Source organism: Gastrolobium bilobum, unplaced genomic scaffold (assembly GCF_033153095.1).
Source record: "Gastrolobium bilobum isolate Gb01-03AN ecotype WA unplaced genomic scaffold, APGP_CSIRO_Gbil_v1 utg98113, whole genome shotgun sequence".
Taxonomy (NCBI): domain Eukaryota; kingdom Viridiplantae; phylum Streptophyta; class Magnoliopsida; order Fabales; family Fabaceae; genus Gastrolobium; species Gastrolobium bilobum.
This window is the reverse complement of record NW_026898948.1, coordinates 23,011-42,395: the sequence shown is the minus strand read 5'-3', so window position 1 is coordinate 42,395 and position 19,385 is coordinate 23,011. Positions and strand designations below refer to the sequence as shown.

At 40.8% G+C, this 19,385-nt stretch overlaps 1 pseudogene; it reads left to right on the top strand.

Annotated features, from left to right (window-relative positions):
• Positions 1–11,311: 11,311 nt before the first annotated feature.
• Positions 11,312–18,794, top strand: LOC133285710 (uncharacterized; annotated as a pseudogene).
• Positions 18,795–19,385: the final 591 nt, after the last annotated feature.

The following is a 19,385-nucleotide window of genomic DNA, read 5'->3' as shown; positions in this document are numbered from 1 at the left end:
AAAATATTATAAAAATATTTTAATTATTGGAAAAATGTGTAGTTTCAGGTTCTAAAGTTTGGGATCAAAATACTAAGCGTAGCAATTAAAGCTAATACTGCGTGTTAATCTTTAAGTGGGCTATATATACCCTCATAAAGGGCACATTGCCCTAGATAACAGATTTCCAGCGTGAGAATTAGGGAGGCTGACCAGCTGAGGCTTCCTCCTTGAGTTTCTTCTCCATTTTGTGGCCAAGTTACTTCCTTTCTTGATTTCCTTCACTTTTTCTCTTGTAAACACTTGAGTGTGAGCTTGGTGAGGGAGAAAGGTACCATTTTCTGAGTGTTTGAGCTGCTGCTTGTGAGGTTTAGGTTCTGAGTTTGAGAGTTGAAGAAGATCCCTCTTGCTCTTGGTGTTTTGAAGCTTCAAGGAGCTTCCTTGTTGAGTAAAAGAGCCACCTTGTGCATCATTTTCGTGCTTGGGCCAAGTAAGAACCTTGGAGCTGTTGTGTGAGCTCCAAGAGCACCTCCATCCCCTGTTTTTAGCTTGTGGTATGATCACCACCTTGGAACTTGAGTTTTATGCTTAAAAATGGAAGCTTGATGCATGTTAAGGCTAAAAGATGATAACTTAACATTGGGTAATGTCAAACACACCTAGAAATGCATGTTTAAGTGTTAAAAATCGGTAAAAACCCAACCTTGGAAGGATATCTTCACGAAATGCAGTTTCTGCATTCTGTCGTGAAATATCCGGATATCTGCCCGTGGAATATCCGGATATTGGATATCCGGATATGGTATCCGGATATGTGATATCCGGATATGGGATTCTGGATATCCGGATATTGATATCCGGATATGCACAGTGGGATATCCGGATATGTACCCGAGGAATATCCGGATATTCTGGGATTTCGTGGAACAGTAGCTGTGCTGTGTGTACAGTAGGCTATTGGGGGTTTGTGGACCCTAGATTGATGAAGTTGAACTTCTGTAATTAATGGACTAAGTCAGAATCACGTGATTAAGGGTTTGTGTGTAACAGGACATTACATTGTGGCTTTGTTGGAAGCCTTAAGACATAAATCGTTAAGGAGAACGTAGTCTTTATGTTAATGCTTTTGAGTTATGTATGTTGATACACTTGCTGGTCCTAAATCAGATTGTGATCTGCTGTGTGTTGGACTTGAGCTGTGAGGACTCTTGGCTTTGGATAGTGAGCTTGCAAGGTAAGCTTTCGTGTCCTCGGTTTAGCCATGTTGTGGTTCCACCATGTCCCATGGGGGTATGGTATATGCATGCTGTGTTACATGTTTTTGATGTTTGGAGATGCTGTTGAGCTATTGTATGTTAGTGCCTTGTTGATATGCATGGAGGTGTTCCACCTATACAGTAAGCATGAGTATGTAGAACATACAATAGGGTGAGGCTGTGGGTGAGGTGCAAGCGGTGTTCCTTGTACTACATGTAGGTATAGATGTATTCCTATATTTCTCTGGCCAGTAGATAGTGATAAACACACATGCCATAGATATCTGTTGCACTACATAGTTTTGGAACTGATAATGATATAAATGCTTTTAGAACTTATATTGTACATGTAAGTGAGCTTGGGGTGGAAGATCCTTGAGGACCCCTTGTCTTACTGAGATTTCTTGTTTAGAGATCTCACCCCACGTTTGGGGAATGCTTATTTCTGGATCAGGTAATGTTGAGACCTCAGGCGGCAGAAGGCCGGAGCTGAGTTAGATTTGCTGTTATTTATGCTGACATGTTGGATGCTGGATTTGCATGCTGCTTATATGCTTATAGCTTCAGTTCATGTTTATGGAGTTTTATGTTAAGACTTGTTGTTTACGCTGTTTATTTGGTGAGCATGGGGATTGTCCATGACACATAGTATTGTTTCGTCTTGAGTCTTTTGGGAGTTGTAATAATGTATCAGGATATTGTCCGGATTACGAGATGTAATGCCGTGATTTAGATACACACTTTATTTATATATTGAGGTATTTCAGTATATGTCTTATTGCAATTTACATACATGCGATATTTTATGAAATTGATTAAGTAATCAAGTTAGTAATTGATAATGACGTCATAATTGAAAAGAAAAAGAATATTTCGCATTTTTAATTAAGCACGCTTAATACGATGTAATGATAACACTACCGGATATATACGGGGTGTTACATTTTATGGTATCAGAGCAACGGTTCAAGGGAAAAGCTTGTATGTATTGCAATGATTAGGATGTTTTGTTGTGTCTGTCTTTTGTGTTTGCTCCGTTGGTTTTATTATGATGCTGCATATGTAATCACACTGTGTGAGCCTGATCAACTCATAATTTGTGCAACTTGTGCAGAGTCATGGTAGGATCCAGGAGAACACGTGAGACTGCTGAGGTTCAACTCGATCCAATCCTGGCTGCATTGGCTGAGATGCAGGAGGCCACTAGATTGGCCAACGTGGCAATGATGGACGCTGCTAGAGAAGCGAACCAGAAGGCCACGGAGGATGCTCTTGAGGCAAATCTGTTGGCGAACATGACCTTGATGAGGGCCATGTCGGAGGAGATGAGAGCTGGTCCAGCTGTTGGTCAGTTTCCACCGCCACCACCGCCACCGCCGCCTCCACCTAGTGTTCAGGATGAGACCCTGAGTCACATTGGTAGTGCTACGCTTGATGCTGGGGTGATGGAACCCTTTGTGGAGCCCGCTGAGGACAGAGATGCGATTGATCGCCGGCTGAATGCTTTCCGTAAGCATAAGCCACCTACTTTTGATGGGTCTTATGATCCCATTGCTGCTGCAAGATGGCTTCAGGCGTTGGATATGATATTTCGGGTCATGCAGTGCACAAATCCACATAAGTTGATGTTCGCTACTTACATGCTGGAGGGCGATGCCCATGAGTGGTGGAGAAACCTTTCTCATGTCTACGAGATGCAGGGTCATGTGATGACGTGGCCTTTGTTCGAGGATTTCTTCTTGGGTCAGTACTTTTCGTATGACGCTCAGGAGAGGCAGCAGGGAGAGTTTGACAGATTGGTTCAGGGCTTGTTGTCTGTGGACGAGTACCTGGCTAAGTTCAACCAGTTGGTGAAGTTTGCACACTTCAGGATGGCGAGGCCTACTCCTACATTTCTGGCTGCTAAGTTCCGCAGGGGACTTAGTGAGAATATTGCTGGTTACCTAGCTGGTTCCGCTTCTAGAGACTTTGGGACACTGGTTCAGCAGTGTGATATTGAAGATTTCTACAGCTCGAGTAAGGCCAAGAAGGCCAAGGTTGCTGAGGCGACGAAGGTTGTAGCTGGTAGTTCCACTTCTTGGCGAGACAGGAAGTTTGGGAACAAGGGCAAGGGTAAACAGATGGCAGTTCGGCAGGCGCCGAATCAGTTCAAGAGGACTTCTGCTTAGGGGAGTGCAGCGAGACCTCCTGCTCCCAAGTGTTCGGGATGCGGGAAGACTCATTTTGGGTCGTGCTCTACTGGCCAGTTGATTTGCTTTCAGTGTGGCAAGGAGGGCCACTTCTCTAGAGACTGTCCGTCGGCGACGGCGAGGGCTACTGTAGTGCAGGAAGTGCCACTTCAGATGGTCCCCCTTCCACCTACTTCGGCACCGACAGTGCCTCCATCTTCTGGGAGAGTTTATACTCTAGATCGTCAGCAGTCGGATCGAGCTCCGAACCTTGTCAGAGGTACTGTTACGATTGGTAGATCAGCTGTTGATGATTTGTTTGACTCTGGGGCTACGCATTCTTTTGTTGCTACCCCGATTGCTGTGGGGCTTGAGTTGCCCATGTCTGTGCTTTCTCCACCGCTGCGGGTGACCATCGCCACCGGAGAAAGATGTGATGCTACCACTGTTCATCGCGATGTAGTGTTTCAGTGGGATGGCCGTGAGTTCTCGGTAGATCTGATAGGATTGCCGATGGCCAACTTGGAGGTTATTCTGGGCATGGATTGGCTGTCCAGAAATGGTGTGATGATTGACTGTTGTGCCAAGCGTGTAGTGTTGTCTCCGTGTGATTCCACAGCCAGTTCTTCGCCGTACATTTCGTTGCTGCAGGCTAGGAGAGCCTTGAGAGCAGGGGCATTTGGTTATTTCTTGTTGGGAGGTTTGGTGTGTGGGACACAGCAGGATATCACTGGCATTCCTGTGGTGAGGGAGTTCCTCGAGGTGTTTCCTGAGGAGATTCCTGAGTTTCCGCCATAGAGGGAGATAGAGTTCTCCATAGACCTGTTGCCTAGTGTGGGGCCGACTTCTTTAGCTCCATATCGGATGTCGCCACCGGAGTTGGCAGAGCTGAAGAAGCATATTGAGGATCTTTCAGCGAAAGATTTCTTTAGACCGAGTGTGTCTCCTTGGGGAGTACCGGTTATCTTTGTGAAGAAGAAGGATGGAACAATGCGATTGTGCACCGACTACAGGCAGCTGAACAAGGTGACAATCAAGAACAAGTATCCCCTTCCTCGAATTGATGATCTGTTGGATCAGCTCAGGGGTGCTTGCGTGTATTCCAAGATTGATCTCCGGTCCGGATACCATCAGATTCGGGTGAAGCCGGAGGATGTCCCAAAGACCGCATTTCGCTCGAGATACAGTCATTTTAAGTACTTGGTGATTCTGTTTGGACTCACCAATGCACCTGTTGTGTTCATGGATTACATGAAAGGGATTTTCCAGCCGTACCTGGATCAGTTTGTGATCGTCTTCATTGACGATATTTTGATTTACTCGAAGACGGAGGAGGAGCATGTGAAGCATTTGAGAACTGTTCTGCAAGTGCTGAAGGAGAAGAAGTTGTATGCGAAGCCTTCCAAATGTGAGTTTTGGCTCAAGTCTGTGAAGTTTTTTGGGCATATTATTTCTGCCGAAGGAGTTGCAGTGGATACGAACAAGATCGAGGCCGTACTGGATTGGGAGAGACCTAAGACAGTTACGGAAGTGAGGAGCTTTCTGGGTTTGGCAGGTTACTATCGGAGGTTCATCAAGGGATTCTCCACCATGGTTTTGCCATTGACTCGCCTTACTCGGAAGGAGACTTCTTTTGTGTGGACTCACAAGTGTGATGTCTGTTTTCAGGAGTTGAAGGAGAGACTGACTACTGCACCTGTGTTGGTCCTTCCTGAGATTGAGCTTTACACCGACGCCTCCGGGAATGGGCTAGGTTGTGTGCTGATACAGTTGGGCAAAGTGATTGCCTATGCTTCGAGGCAGTTGAAACCTCATGAGGAGAACTACCCTACTCATGACTTGGAGTTGGCTGCTATTGTGTTTGCTTTCAAGATTTGGAGGCATTATCTTTTTGGTTTGAAGTTTGTGGTGTTCAGTGACCACAAGAGTTTGAAGTACCTGTTCGACCAGAAGGAGTTGAACATGAGGCAGAGGAGATGGATGGAGTTCAGTTGTAGTTCCTTGAGGTCCGTTGACATAAGAGGTTATGGCAGAGGGCCATAAGGGTCTGTTTTCTATCCACTCTGGTGCTACTAAGATGTATCAAGACCTGAAGAAGAACTTCTGGTGGCCGGGCATGAAGAAAGATGTTGCTGTTTTCGTGTCCAAGTGTTTGGTCTGCCAGAAGGTGAAGATTGAACATCAGAGACCTTCTGGTGAACTTCAACCTCTTGAAGTACCACAGGGGAAGTGAGAAGGTATTTCCATGGACTTCGTGGTGGGATTGCCGAAGACTCGAACGGGTTGTGACTCTATTTGGGTCATTGTGGACAGACTGACGAAGTCTGCCCATTTTCTTCCAGTGAAGGTGAGCTTCACTACAGAGCAGTTGGCCAAGCTTTATGTTCGCGAGATTGTGAGGCTTCACGGGATGCCCGAGATTATCATTAGTGATAGGGACCCGAAGTTCACATCTCGGTTCTGGGAGGCGCTGCAGGAGGCTTTTGGTACGCAGTTGAGATTGAGTACTGCCTATCACCCTCAGACTGATGGACAGACTGAGAGGACCATCCAGACCTTGGAGGACATGTTGCGAGCTTGCACGTTTGAGCAAGGCTCGGCATGGGATAGGTACCTTACGTTGGTTGAATTTTCTTACAACAACAGCTTTCATGCTAGCCTGGGCATGGCGCCCTACGAAGCACTGTATGGTAGGAGGTATCAGACTCCTACTTGTTCGTCTGAGGTTGGGGACAAGGAGCTTTTTGGCTTGGACTTTGTCCAAGATACCACCTTGCAGATCCAGATGATCAGAGAAAAGTTGAAGCAGACGCAGAATCGCCAGAAGAGCTACTATGATGTCAAGCATCGTCCACTGGAGTTCAGTGAGGGTGAGCACGTGTTTGTGAGACTTTCACCTGTCACCGGTGTTGGTCGGGCACTCAGAGTGAGAAAGCTGAGCCCGCGATATATTGGGCCATACCAGATCCTTGGTCGAGTAGGACCTGTTGCCTACCGGCTTGCCTTGCCTCCGAACTTGGCTAACATCCACGACGTGTTTCACGTGTCTCAGCTTCGGAAGTACGTGGCAGATCCATCGCACGTGGAGCAGCCTGATGATATGGAGGTTCGGGAGAACCTGAAGACTCCCGTCGGACCACTAAAGATTCTCGATCGTGGCGAGAAGCAGCTGAGGAGCAAGATCATTCCAATGGTCAAGGTGCAATGGACCGCAAGGACTCCTGAGGAATGTATTTGGGAGCGTGAGGACGAGCTTCTCTGGCAGTACCCCGAGTTTCGACCAGGTATGTTTCTGATTTTGAGGTCAAAATCCTAAAAAGGTGGGGTGAATGTAAGAACCCGCACCGTTAATTAAGGTATTTAATTAATTAATTATGTGAAAATAGGAAATGATTCCATAATTGACCCTAATAATTATTAAGAGGCTTTAATAATTATGGTAAGTGATTAAGAATGCTGAAAGTCGATTTTCGGAAGAAAAGTGCAGATACCGGTTCTGCTAGTCGGTATAAATGCGTACCGAAAAAGTATTCCGGAAAATTAATGTAAGTGCATGATAATTACTAGAATAATATGTAGGACTTGTAAAATGAGTTTCAAGTCTAAATAATGAGAACTGGTACCAGAAACTGATACTGGCTATGAAAAGCGCGGACCGAAAAGGTGCTCAAAAAAATATTATAAAAATATGTTAATTCTTGGAAAAATGTGTAGTTTTAGGTTCCAAAGTTTGGGATCAAAATGCTAAGCGTAGAAATTAAAGCAAATACTGCGTGTTAATCTTTAAGTGGGCTATATATACTCTCATTAAGGGCACATTGCCCTAGATAACAGATTTCCAGTGTGAGAATTAGGGAGGTGTAACCACTCAATTTTGTCCTCATATATAAAAATATATATAAATATAAAAAATAAAAATGTGAAATTTCTATTATCATTATTTTTGTTTTATAAAAGAAAAAAGGAAAATAGAGAATAAAAAATATTAATAAAAAACAGTAAGTAAAAGAGAGATATTGATAAAAAAAAAAGAGTTCTGTTATCAAAAAAAAAAAAGAGAGTTCAGATTTTTATTATTTATTTAAAAAATAATAATCATAATGATAGTAATATAGGTTTCTTAATGAAAAGGAAACGTTGATACTGCTTTCCACCCATCACTCATCATTAAGTTTCAATAAATCCACTTGTTATCTATATCTAATAGCCAAATTGTTGGGTTATTTAAAAAATAAAAATTAAACAAGGAAATAGAGCATAGGGGCTATAGAAAGTAGAGCTTGAAGCGGTGGAAGAAGGGCCATAAAGCAAAGCAGAGGCGCCGCACTGTTGAATCAGAAAGCCTGCATAATTTGAAAAAAGAAGAGGTGCAGAATACCCTCTTGCGAAGAAATCTTTTGGATCACTCTATAAATACTAGAGGATCGATAAAAAGGGAGGTTAGGAGAAAAAAAGCTACTAAAAATTTTGTGAGTTAGAAAACAAAAAAAAGAGAGCCAAAAAAGAAAAGACAGAACTCAGAGAGAAGGGAAGATGTTTTAAAAGAAAATGAACAGAAAAAGAGAGAGAGGACCGATTCCTTTTTCCATGGTCATTCACCTAGATGCATAAAACCAGATACAAATTTGATCTTCATCTCTCATCTTGAACTCTCACCATAATCTTGATGGCCAACCCAAGATCAATACATTTTTTTTGAAGAGCTTATATCAGCTACTACCTATTAGTTTACCCACTGCAAGTCTCGCTAACAAGGGAGGGAGGCTGCTGCCCAGGCTACATCCAACGCTGCAAGCTACCACCAGAAGATCATCCCTTACTGCTCTTCATCGTGAGGGTCTCACATGCTTGGGGACTGGTATGTTGTTTTGGTTCAAATCAGTATTATTGCCAATGCACTGTTAATTGATTAAAAAAGTCTCAAAGATATAATAGTGGGTGAATGTTATGCTTACTATTGAATGTTATGCTTACTATTGATTGTGGATCGTAAGCATGTATCTGGAGTGTGTTTTAAATGCTAGAGAAACGAGTTGCACAACGTTAATATTAGCGTACTGTTTCTCGATTTTAACTATATGTGGTATGGGCACATATTTTATTTATTCTATTTGCTTCGTTTGTGGCATGAAGATGGTATGTGAATATTGATGCATGAGTTTGTCTAATTTAATTTGTTTCTTACTGTCTTTGTGATATGAGAAGAATTAATTAGTGTGCACTTCTTTGCATGAAGTTATGGTAGACATCAAATATTAAAGGCATGATTAAAATATTATAGCTAAATAATATCACATGCAAAATTATTTTTCATGACACTTTCGGGTACAGCTACGCTTTTACAAAGAAATCTATGTATCCATAATATGTTTCCATGGACAATATTCTAACATGTTAATATTGCAGTGTTGTTATCCCTTTTTGGATTCTTATGAAGGGAATATTTAATATTAGAAAAATTTCAATTTTGTTGGCATCTATACATACACATTCACGATGATGCAATGCTGCCATGTTGCATGATTTAATATTTTAATATTGCTTTGTATCTTTTGATTCTTGTTAAATAGATTTTGTTATAGATCATCAACATAAGCTCCATGGCCTGCACACTCACGAAGCAATATACCATTTTGTTTGACTTGCTTTATACTAACAATGGTAACATTATTATAACATGATTGGAATATTTTAATAACATACATTAGCCAACGTCATTTTTGGTCTGCGCATTCATAAAACAATATTGCAAATTCATCTCTTCTTTACATTATACTAATAATGACGTAAAACCCATTTAGATTTTATCAATATTTCTAAATGAAAATTATCATATTAAATTCACATGGGTAATTTAACCGTGACGGTTTGTTAATCCCATAGATTTCGTTTTGGATCATTTTGGCCGAGACGGCTTGGTGATTCAAAATTCATAAAATAACATGGAAAATATGTTAAAAGGATTAGCTGAGTTGTGACAGCTTGTTAATTCTTTTATTCTTTAGAATCATTTCGACTGTGACAGTCCGATGATTTTAGACCACTTAGTAATAATAAACAAACAAACAAAAAATCAAAAGTTTTATTTAAAACTATTTGATTTTAGGTTAATTAAAAATAATAAATAAATTAAAAATATTAATTTTTTATTAATGAAATGGGAGTTAGCTGAGCCGTGACGGCTTGTTAACCCCACACATTTTGTTTTGACTCATTTTTGCCGAGACGGCTTGATGATTCAAAATTAAATCAAATTTATCATAAAATTTACGATAACAAAAAATAATAATATGAATATTATTATTCTTTTAAAAGAAAGGATTAGCTGAGTTGAGACAGCTTGTTAATCTTGCAATTATCATTTCGGATTATTTTAACTGCGACAGTTTGATATTCCGAAACCATCAAATGCAAAACCTTCAAATTATTTTCTTTAAAACTACTTTCAAAATTAAAATCAATCAACACACAAATATTTTCTACAGAACGACGTAGCTTTGAGTTCCCTATTGTACCGAGGGATACGTCGGAGCGGGACTCTTCCCGTCAAGCACAAAAATAAAATTTCAAAATTAGTTTTCTTTTCCAATGATCAATTTTATTTATTTAGGGTGAAATAAATATTTAAAATATTATCAATAATTTGCACAATTAATATAAGGTAACCGTTTTTTAACGGACGGTGTAGGGTGCTAATACCTTCCCTACTCGTAATTGACTCCCGAATCCATTTCTTTTGTTTTCAAAGACCAGTTGTCTTTAAAAAAGGTTTTTCCAATGTTTTCCTAAATAAACTTTGGTGGCGACTCCATTGTTTTAACCATTCAATATTCTTTCGTCGTCACGTCGCGATACGGTTGCGACAGCTGACGACTTCACTGGGGACCTTTCAGAAAGTCAAGCCTATTTTATTAATTGTGCAAATTGTTCATAAATTTTATTTATTCTGTTTCGCCCATCTTTTTGTTTATTTATTTTATATCTTTTGTATTAATATCATTATTGAACGTCATGTGTTGTTGTTATATTTATAGTTGCATTAATAAATATGTATCCTGTTTGGTTTTAACCTTAGGGTAGACAACCTTTATATATGTTCTGCTTTGGTTTTTTTTGCAGCTTTGAAATTTTAAATTAATTTAGGATGTACAGGTTTGTATGCTCCTTTCACACACCGCACTCACACAACTCACACACAATTATGAGTGGGGCCCTATACCCGGGTCTGAGTGAAACATAAGATAGGTAAGAGGTTGTGTAGTGGTATCCATTTTGGATGTACATCCTGTTTGGTTATCATGAAAACCTCAGCTAGAGTGTGACTCTTTCGGAATATAGTCATTTTGGATGTACATCCTATTTGATTATTTTTTTCGAAATGAGATCTGAACTCTAGAGACCAATATAGAATCGTAGAGCCACCCATTGAGAGCTTTCACGAATTAGAAAAGCATATGCCCAACCCTTAGGCTTTCCTAATGTAGGACAATGGGAGTATGCTCTCTCTATCTTTATTACTATTTTTTTTTCTTTCATGTTGCAACATCTGAACATAACCATGAGCATTTAATGTCATGCACTCAGGAGGCATTTCACCTCCGGAACTTTAAACACCTTGCCAAAGTATTATTGTACTTTTGATACTAGGCATCATAATCTCACCTCAGGGGTTCACAACCTGGCGAAGTTCATTCATGCATTTTCATCAACAAAAGAATCCTTTTATTTTCTAAATACCATTTGCATAGCATTAAATCTTGAAAATTTTGTCTTCAGCATCCACAACAAGCATATTTTACTTTAGCATTTGCATACTCATTATCTTGTCTTACTCAGTGAGAGAAAAATCAACAAAAAGCAAAACTGTTTCCACGGCACCCTTATAGGACTCGTGCTCAAGCCAAGATCATGGATGAACTAGAACGAGGCGAGCTGAGAGAAGATGTGAACCAGCTGAAAGTACAGATGGCTCAAATGCTGGAGATTCTTCAATCGTTGGAAAAGAGGAACACAGATGGGAACCCTTCAGTTGTAAATGACGAACAAGTAACTACACCATCCTACCCACCTGGCTTTTCCCCAATTCCTATGCAGCTCCAAAGTTCCAACCCTCAAGGAGTACTAATGCCACTTACGGTATACCCAAATATTCCCATACAACCACCAATCACCAACCCACAAGAAGTCCATGTACCCCCATTCCCTCCATACGGCCTAACTCCAGGATTTGTACCATCACAAGCCACTAATCCTCCAGATGGTAACACATCAACTCCTACCCTAAACCCTACTCAACCGCAAGGTCCTCACCCAAATTCAATTAAAGTCCACAAACAGAAACACCCTTCCCTGTTAGTAGTGCACCGATGGTTCCACCTATCTTAAACTCACAAAGTGTATCCCAACCACACTCCAATCCTGTATATGTGGCACCAAATAACCCTCATGGAGTTCCTCATGACACATTGAATAACTCTTCAATTGGAATTCTTCAATCTATGGGGAAATTGGAAGTTTTGGAAGAAAGGTTGAGAGCTATAGAAGGGGGAAGTAATTATGGCCTTGGAAACGCATCCGAACTTTGTCTGGTTCCTAATGTTGTTATTCCCCCCCAAATTTAAAGTACCTGATTTTGACAAGTATAAAGGGACCACTTGCCCAAAGAGTCATCTGACCATGTATTGTCGAAAGATGGCCTCATATGCCCAAGATGAGAATTTGTTGATCCATTTTTTCCAGGATAGCCTGACGGGGGCAGCTTCGAATTGGTACACGCACCTTGAGCGAGCACATATACGTTGTTGGAAAGATTTGGCTGATGCTTTCCTCAAGCAATACAAGTATAACATTGATATGGCTCCTGATAGACTGCAGGTACAGAATATGACAAAGAAAGATGTTGAGTCTTTTAAAGAATATGCTCAACGATGGAGAGAACTATCTGCGCAAGTTGACCCCCCATTGTCAGAAAAGGAAATGGTTGCTACGTTCATCGATACCCTCCAATCATCGTTCTATGACCGGATGATCGGAAGCGTGTCATCAAATTTTTCTGACATTGTCATAATAGGAGAAAGGGTAGAAAACGGAATAAGGAGTGGCAAGATCACTCCTAATTCCATAGAGGCTGTTAATATGAAGAAACCTTCAACTGCGATAGGAAGAAAAAAAGAAGGAGAAACTCATGCTGTGACTTTCAATCAGCAAAGGTTTACGCAAGGCAAGCCTAACCCAACATATAGTAACCCTCAGCCAAGTTTCCAAACGCCTTTCACTAATTACCCTGATGTGGCCAATACTTCACATACCCCATATCCCCAACCTTACCACTCAACAACACCCTACCACTCGCCACCTCCTTCCCAGCCACAAACATTTCCAACTGTACCATCACGACCACCTCAATCATGGGCTCAAAATTCAAATCCAAATCAAAGAAGAACCCCAAATAACCAAGAGAGGAAACCATTTAAATTTGACCCAATTCCCATGTCTTATACCGAGCTTTTACCACACCTCATCCAAAGTTCACTTCTTGTTCCATGTCCAATGAAACCACTTGAGCCCCCTTACCCTAAAGGATTTGATGTGAATGCTAAATGTGATTATCATGCTGGAATTGTGGGCCATTCTACTGAAAATTGTAATGGTTTAAAGTTTAAGGTGCAGAATTTAATTGATGCCAAGTGGTTGAACTTTAAGGACGAAGCTCCTAATGTTGGCAATAACCCTTTGCCTAATCATGGAAGTTCTGGGGTCAATGTTGTTGAAGAGTTTTCAAATCAGCATCTTGTGAGAAAAGTGGCAGATATCAAAACTCCTCTAAAAATAATTTTCGAAGAGCTTTGTAAGTATGGGATGATACAAGCCCAAGTTAAAGAAGAGGAAATCCACGATGAAAGGATGATGTGTGGAATCCATCCAAATATGGGGCACTCCATTGAAGATTGCGACGAATTTAAGCAAATTCTTCAGGATTTGATAGACGTGCAATTTGTGCAAATTGGCTACCAACATGAGGATGGTGATGTAAATGTGGTTAAGGAGCAAGAAGATCAGGTGGATGTGGGTACCCAAGTTCCGATGGTGATCCCGCCAACTATTGAGCATACTACCTCCATCCAAAAACCACTGGTAGTTCATTACACAAGAAACTCATCCATGCAGACAACATGCAGCCCAAAGCCAATTACCATTCAAGTACCAACCCCTTTTGCCTACAAGGACACCAAAGTTGTGCCATGGAAGTATGGTGTGCAGGTTCTTACTAGCAACCCTCAGAATGATATATTGCCAGCGTCTTCTAGTACATGCTTTTCTATTGTCACAAATGTTTCTGGAATTGGTGGGATGACCCGAAGTGGTCGTATTTATAACCCCGAAGAGCTTCGAAGTGATTCAGCCAAGGAAGTAATGAAAGAAGACAGGACGAAGAACAAAGATGGAAGCATTTGTGGAGAAAAAGAAGTTAGTCCAGATGAGCGCAAGAAAGCGGTAACAAATGAAGAAGCCTGTGAGTTTTTAAAGTTCATCAGACAAAGTGAATATAAAGTGGTAGAACAACTGAATCACACTCCAGCAAAAATATCTCTCCTGTCTTTATTGTTGAACTCTGAACCACACAGAAAGGTATTAATGAAGGTATTGAATGAAGCTCATGTTGCCCATGACATTGCGGTGGACAAGTTGGATGGCATTGTCGGTAACATTGTTGCTGATAATTATGTCAGTTTCACTGATGATGAAATACCTGCGGATGGAAGGGGGCATAATAGAGCACTGCATATTTCTGTGAAATGTCAAGATCATGCTATGGCTAAGTACTTATTGACAACGGCTCCTCTTTGAATGTAATGCCCCTATCAACACTATCAAAGCTGCCTTTCGATATTTCATACATGAGACCAAGTACTATGATAGTGAGAGCTTTCGACGGTACTAGAAGAGAAGTGATTGGGGAAATTGACATTCCGATCCAGATTGGCCCATGTACTTTTGAAATCACCTTCCAAGTGATGGACATTATGCCAGCCTATAGTTGTCTCTTGGGGCGACCTTGGATTCACTCTGCGGGAGTTGTGCCCTCCACATTGCACCAAACGTTGAAGTTCATAGTAGACAACAAGTTGGTAATTGTTTCAGGTGAAGAAGATTTGTTGGTGAGTAAAACATCATCAAACCCTTATATTGAAGCTGCAGAGGAGGCCCTTGAAACTTCTTTCCAAGCACTTGAGATTGCTAACACCACCTATGTAGGGGAAGGAGCACAAGTTATAAAGCCAACACCATCTAATGCATCATTAATGGTGGCTAAACTTATGCTCGAAGGAGGTTGTTTGTATGGGCACGGGCTAGGGAAAAATGGAGAAGGCATTGCTGAGCCGCTACAACTGTGTGAGAATAAAAATAGATTTGGGTTGGGATACAGGCCCACTAGAGCGGATAAAAGAAGAATCATAAAAAGAAGGAAAGAAGAAGGAAAGATATTCGGATAAGTGCTCGGTTTTTTGGATCAAGTGGCTAGAAAATGATCATCAAGGTAGGGATCCAAGAACTGAGGGGGTTCCCATTTGTGATATTCGGCGAAGCTTCCGAAGTATTGGACTGGTGTTTTTGGATCAAGTGGCTGCTTTTGAAGATGATCATCCTGGCAATGGCAATATTAACTTGGTATATCCATGTTCTTCGGATACAGAGCTTGGCAATTGGGAGGTCGTCGAGTTACCCGTGATCTTAGATTCAAAGTAATTTGTAATGCTAATCCTATTGCTCTGCCCAAGGCTTTAGGAATACTTTTTGTAACATGGGCTCACATGTTTTGTTTCAGTATTTGTTATCAATAAATGCATTTCCTTCAATTTATCCTTGTTTCTTTATCTTGCACCTGGCCACTACTTCAATCTTTATTTCTCTTCTTTTGTTAACACCAATAAATGCAGATCTGAAAGTGTTTCTCTTGAAAATGACCATGTTAGCATCTCATCATATGATTTTGATCACCCTATTAATCATGCTGACGAGGATAATGAAGAAAGTTGGGAACCTCCCCCTGAGTTAATGAGATTAATAGAACAAGAAGCCAAAGAAATTCAACCCCATGAGGAGTCAATTGAAATAATCAATTTGGGGACTGAACATGACAAAAGGGAAATTAAAGTTGGCACATGTATGAAAGAAAGTGAGCGTAGCAAGTTGATTAAGCTCTTGTACGATTATAGTGATATTTTTGCGTGGTCATATCAAGATATGCCTGGGCTAGATGCTAGCATAGTTGAGCATAAATTACCTTTGAAGCCCGAGTGTCCCCCAGTTAAGCAAAAGTTGAGACGGATGAAAGCAGATATGCTATTGAAAGTTAGAGAAGAAGTTAAAAAACTGTTCGATGCTGGTTTCCTTTCAGTTTCCAGGTACCCTCAATGGGTTGCAAACATTGTTCCAGTTCCAAAGAAAGATGGGAAAGTTCGAATGTGTGTTGACTATCGAGATTTGAATAGAGCTAGCCCCAAGGATGACTTCCCAATCCCTCATATTGATGTTCTGGTGGATAATACTGCTCAACACTCATTTTTCTCCTTCATGGATGGTTTCTCGGGTTATAATCAGATCAAAATGGCTCCTGAAGACATGGAGAAAACCACATTCATCATGTTATGGGGAACATTTTGCTACAGAGTAATGCCATTTGGTTTAAAAAATGCAGGGGCAACTTATCAAAGAGCAATGGTGACCTTGTTCCATGACATGATGCATAAAGAGATAGAGGTTTATATAGACGACATTATTGCAAAGTCTCAAACAGAAGAGGACCACATAGTCAACCTACAAAAGCTTTTTGAGCGATTAAGAAAGTTCAAGCTCAGGTTGAAGCCAGCCAAATGCACTTTTGGCGTGAAGTCAGGCAAATTATTGGGGTTCGTGGTTAGTCAAAAAGGGATAGAAGTTGATCCTGACAAGGTCCGAGCAATCACAGATATGCCAGCTCCTCGTACAGAAAAGGAAGTTCGTGGATTTTTAGGGAGATTGAATTATATTGCCAGGTTCATATCTCAATTAACTGCAACTTGCGAACCAATTTTTAAATTGTTACGCAAGAGTCATACTGTGGGGGTGGAATGAAGATTGTCAAAAGGCTTTCGAGAAGATCAAACAGTATCTGCAAGAGCCTCATATTTTGGTACCTCCTGTGCCGGGAAGACCTCTCATTATGTATCTGACAGTGCTTGATGAATCTATGGGTTGTGTATTGGGGCAGCATGATGAATCTGGTAGAAAAGAGCACGCCATATACTACTTGAGCAAGAAGTTTACCAATTGTGAAGCAAATTATTCGTTGTTGAAACGGACGTGTTGTGCTATGGCATGGGCTGCTCGTCGCTTGAGGCAATATATGTTGTATTATACTACTTGGTTAGTGTCAAAGATGGACCCGATCAAGTATATTTTCGAGAAACCGGCTCTTACTGGAAGAATAGCTCGCTGGCAAGTTCTGTTATCAGAATATGATATTGTCTATATCACTCAAAAGGCAATAAAAGGCAGTGCTCTTGCTGAGTATTTGGCTCAACAGCCCGTGGAAGATTATCAGTCGATGCAGTGTGATTTTCCAGATGAAGATATAATGGCTTTATTTGAAGAAGAAGAAGAGTCTTCACAGCAAGAAGGATGGACTTTATTGTTCGATGGGACATCTAATGCATTGGGGCATGGAATTGGAGCTATATTAGTTTCCCCTGAAAACCATTTTATTCCAATCACAGCCAGATTATGCTTTGACTGTACAAATAATGTAGCAGAGTATGAAGCATGTGCTATGGGAATCCAAGCGGCAATGGACTCAAAAGCAAAAGTTCTCAAGGTGTATGGAGATTCTGCTCTAGTTATCCATCAACTAAAAGGAGATTGGGAAACCCGAGATGCCAAGTTAGTCCCTTATTATGCCTACATAAGGGAACTAATTAAGCAATTTGATGAAGTTACATTCCATCACATCCCTCATGAAGATAATCAGTTGGCCGATGCTTTAGCCACTTTATCTTCAATGTTCAAGATAAGCCATGACAGAGATATGCCACTAGTAAGGATGGAAACTCGTGATCAGCCTGTATATTGTCAAGCAGTGGAAGAGGAGCTCGACGGCAAGCCTTGGTATCATGATATCAAATGCTACATTAAGAGCAGATAATATCCTCCTGGTGCCTCGGAGAATGATAAGAGAACCTTGAGGAGATTGGCAATAAGTTTCTTTTTAAATGAAGACATGCTTTATAAGAAGAATCATGACATGGTGCTTCTCAGATGTGTTGATGTAGCAGAAGCAGAGAAAATTATCAGAGATGTTCATGAAGGTTCTTTTGGGACTCACGCAAATGGGCATGCAATGGCGAGCAAAATATTGAGGGCAGGCTATTATTGGTTGACTATGGAGGCTGATTGTTTTAATTATGTGAAGAAGTGCCATAAATGTCAGACATATGCTGACAACATTCACGCACCGCCAATGTCTTTGAATGTCTTAACAGCACCTTGGCCATTTTCAATGTGGGGAATGGACGTCATTGGGGTAATTGAGCCAAAAGCCTCTAATGGTCATCGTTTCATTCTGGTCGCAATTGATTACTTCATCAAATGGGTTAAGGCTGCCTCTTATGCCAGTGTAACCAGAAGTGTCGTCGTCAAGTTTATTAAGAAAGAGTTGATCTGTCGTTATGGCCTGCCAAACAAGATCATTACTGACAATGCGACTAACCTGAATAACAAGATGATGAAGGAATTATGTGAAAACTTCAAGATACAACATCATAACTCCTCCCCATATCGACCAAAGATGAATGGAGCAGTTGAAGCAGCAAACAAAAACATCAAGAAGATTATTCAAAAGATGGTGATAACATACAGGGACTGGAGTGAAATGCTTCCTTTTGCCTTGCACGGATATCGCACCTCTATTCGTACCTCAACCGGTGCAACCCCATTCTCGTTGGTGTACGGAATGGAAGCAGTGCTTCCTATTGAAGTTGAGATTCCCTTGTTGAGAGTCCTGATGGAGACAGAATTGGAAGAAGCAGAGTGGGTCCAATCTCGACTTGATCAATTGAATCTTATTGAAGGAAAAAGATTAAATGCTCTTTGTCATGGCCAATTATATCAAAAGAGGATGAAGAAAGCTTATGAGAAGAAAATACGACCTCGACAATTTCAGGAAGGAGATTTAGTGCTAAAAAAGATTCTTCCCATTCAAAAGGATCACCAAGGAAAGTGGACTCCCAATTATCAAGGGCCCTATGTTGTGAAGAAAGCCTTTTCCGGAGGGGCCCTAATACTCACAATGATGGACGGTGAAGATCTACCACTCCCGGTCAATTCAGATGCAGTCAAGAAGTATTATGCTTAAAAAAAAACAAACAAACAAACAAGAAAAAAAAAAAAAAAAAAAAAGTGCTCGCTAGGTTGAAAACCTGAAAAGGCGACCTAGGCAAAACTTAGAGCGACCTGGTAGGTTGAAAACTCGAAAGAGCAACCTAGGCAAAAGTTAGGGTCTAAAAAGTAAAGTATCACTCTTGATATATCAAGCTAGCATCAAAAGATCTCCCAAACTGGAGCAGATTAGACACTCAAGGCACATGGGGCTGGGGCAACCGGTATCTATGGAAGTTGATTAGGGCATGTTCAAGATGATAAGCAAGGGAAGCTAGCATTGGTCATTGGAAAGAGCATCACTGGATGAGCCGAAACCCTATCTTTTACCATTACCTTTTAAATTTCTTTCCTATGACTCATCTGTACTGTACCTTTTTCATATAATGACATTTTTTTTTCTTCTTCACTTCTGTTGTTGATTGCATATGCATTTTCTATGATAAGCTTATACTGAAATATGAAATATGTGATATATCATATATGCATTGAGAATTACTATAATTGCTTCAAAGGATCATGGTAAACACGATAAATCTCCCACAAGCAGGGTACGATAGGTAACAGA